The sequence below is a fragment of the Hyla sarda genome, chromosome 9 (genome assembly GCF_029499605.1).
Source record: "Hyla sarda isolate aHylSar1 chromosome 9, aHylSar1.hap1, whole genome shotgun sequence".
In the NCBI taxonomy this organism is placed as follows: domain Eukaryota; kingdom Metazoa; phylum Chordata; class Amphibia; order Anura; family Hylidae; genus Hyla; species Hyla sarda.
In genome coordinates, this window is record NC_079197.1 from 104273624 (window position 1) to 104276129 (window position 2506).

Sequence of the window (2506 nt, forward strand, 5' to 3'; positions counted from 1 at the left end):
TCCCCTATCCTTTGTATAGGGGATAAGATTTCGAGGGGCGGAGTACTCCTTTAAGATTTCTGCTAGGATTTTCATCAATAAGACAGGTAAGGCCAGGCTTACACATTATTACTTATTTGTCATGGGGTGTCAGTTACAGAATCCCCAGTAAAATTCTGCAGCATAATTCAGCCAATATGTATGTAAATGGGATTAAATGAAACCCATACACTTCTACAGTGGATTGTACACATGTCGCACATTTTCAAATCATTTTATACAGAAGTGCAGTAATATTCACCAAAATTAGCAAAAAAATTATTTTGGTGAAGATTTCTCATTTGGTTTGACCTACTATTTCAATGCCATGTGTGAGCCTTCCCCTAATGGGGCATCTTATCAGAGCTCAGACCTATGCCTAGGGTGTATGAATGATATTGTGGGGTGTCCTGATTGGAGGATGGCCTGCTGGAGTGGTGGTGTGTTAAGGAGTGAATACAGTTTTTTTTTATTTTTATTATTATTTATGACTGCTAGTCAGAAATTTTTAAAAAACAAGGCTGTAAAACCCTTTCAGGATTAAAGAAGATGAGAAGGGAACCTTTACGGAAATGTGCCCTTATGACCACGATGACCCATGTGAAAAGAGCCATGAGGCATGAGTCTGTCCTTTGTTCTCCTACGATACCTGTAGGTTTGTACACAGTCTCTTTAGGTATTCGTTGATGGTGCCAGTTTTGGCAGGATCTTGCAGACTCTTGTCCATGGACTGCAGTAAGGAGATACACTTCCTCAGGACTGATTATTCTTGTTTGATCCTTATGGCTCCTCTGGAGATACTACATACTGCATCTCCTTCTGTGTATGTTGGAAGACAACAATGTATGTGAATTTAGGGCCGACAACTGGAGATAAGCGAATATCTCTCAAAAAATGTTTCATCTGCCTATTGGCATCATGGGAATTAAAGGGCATCTGTGGAAGAAAACAACTTATCCCCCTAAGTGTTTGATCGTGGTGGTCTCCCGTGCAGGAGGCATGCCGGCAGCAGCATGACATTGCGGCCGACACGCCTCCATGTAGTTCTATGGGAGAGGCGGGGAGGCAGCGTTCGTGTCTCCCCACCTCTCCCATAGAGCTGTATGGAGAGGGGGCATAGAATTGACCTCTCTAGGTTGACGCTACGCGCATTAGTGCTCTCAATGAGGCTCTCACATCGCTTCTCGGCCTTTTGGCTAAGATCAAGTGTAGTATCTGTTCTTATCAGTTTTTCATTCCGGTGTACCGTAACGCCGGAATGGGGCTGGTGGGGATGGGTGCTGCATGGAGGATGCAGGTGTACCAGGGCTTTCCGGGGCTGGTTCTGAGGAATCAGCTCGACGGCTGCCCCGATGTGACCTGTTCCCTCCGGGTCTCGCCATGAGGCTGAGAGGGTCTAGAGCCGAGGTACTTTTGTGCCTCGGGGAGTGGTGACCCCGAGGTGCCGAAACTCACTGGGAGGATAGACTCACTGAGTTGAAGCACGGGCACCATAATCTCTTCACCTTGTGGCACTCACCTCTTGATTCCCGGCCTTCTGGCTAGGATCAGAGAAATTTTTATAGATCCGGCCGGATGTCCGGGCAGTATATCTGCACACATTCACTTATTTATTTCTTTTTTGTCACACTGTGTCACTCTTTGCGTGTTGTGTGTTCACAGGATTTGTCAGGATGCGGTAGCCCTTCTGGGTGTCCCTCCTGGCGGTCTAGGGGAGGTGTGTGTGGCCATTAGGTTCCGCACCTCCCTGCAAACACCCCGGGTACTCCTGCTTGGCAGGGTACCTACCGTAATCGGCTCTGCGGGCAGATACCTTGGCTAACGCCAAGGGGGATGCCGGGAGCATTTGTGGTCCCCTAGTAGCTTCGGCGAAAAGGGACATCGAACCTGGAACCTCGCAGGTACCTTTTGGTCCGGAGGCGAAGGGTAAGGTTTGTTGGGGGGCCTCTCTCCTATCGGAGAAGGGCTAGCGATAGACCGCATCCTTTGTGCACGTTTTTTTAGTGTAACACGTTTGCACTTTTTCTTGCACTTTGGGTGAATCGAAAGCACGTTCCTCGGCTTTAGATAAAAAAATAAAAAAAAACAATGCGGGGGCCCCGTTCCGGAGATCACGTGGGGGTCCCAGCAGTCGGACCCCCCACAATCAAACACTTATCTCCTATCCAGTGGATAGGTGATAAGTGTTAGAATGCTGCAGTTGTCCTTTAACTCCTACAAGTGAGCATTGGCCTTTATAAGAACATTGGGGGAGATTTATCAAAACCTGTGCAAAGGAAAAGTTGTCCAGTTGCCCGCCCATAGCAACCAATCAGCTTGCTTCTTTCATTTTCAACAAGGCCTCTGCAAAATGAAAGAAGGGATGTGATTGGTTGCTATGGGCAACTGGGCAAATTTTCCTTTGCACAGGTTTTGATAAATCTCCCCCATTGAGGCCGACTATATACATATATGAGATATATATATATATATATATATATATATATAT

General features: G+C 46.7%; 1 pseudogene; it reads left to right on the forward strand.

The window, feature by feature from the left end:
• Positions 1 to 1194: 1194 nt before the first annotated feature.
• On the forward strand, positions 1195 to 1269 carry LOC130292104 (U2 spliceosomal RNA; annotated as a pseudogene).
• Positions 1270 to 2506: the final 1237 nt, after the last annotated feature.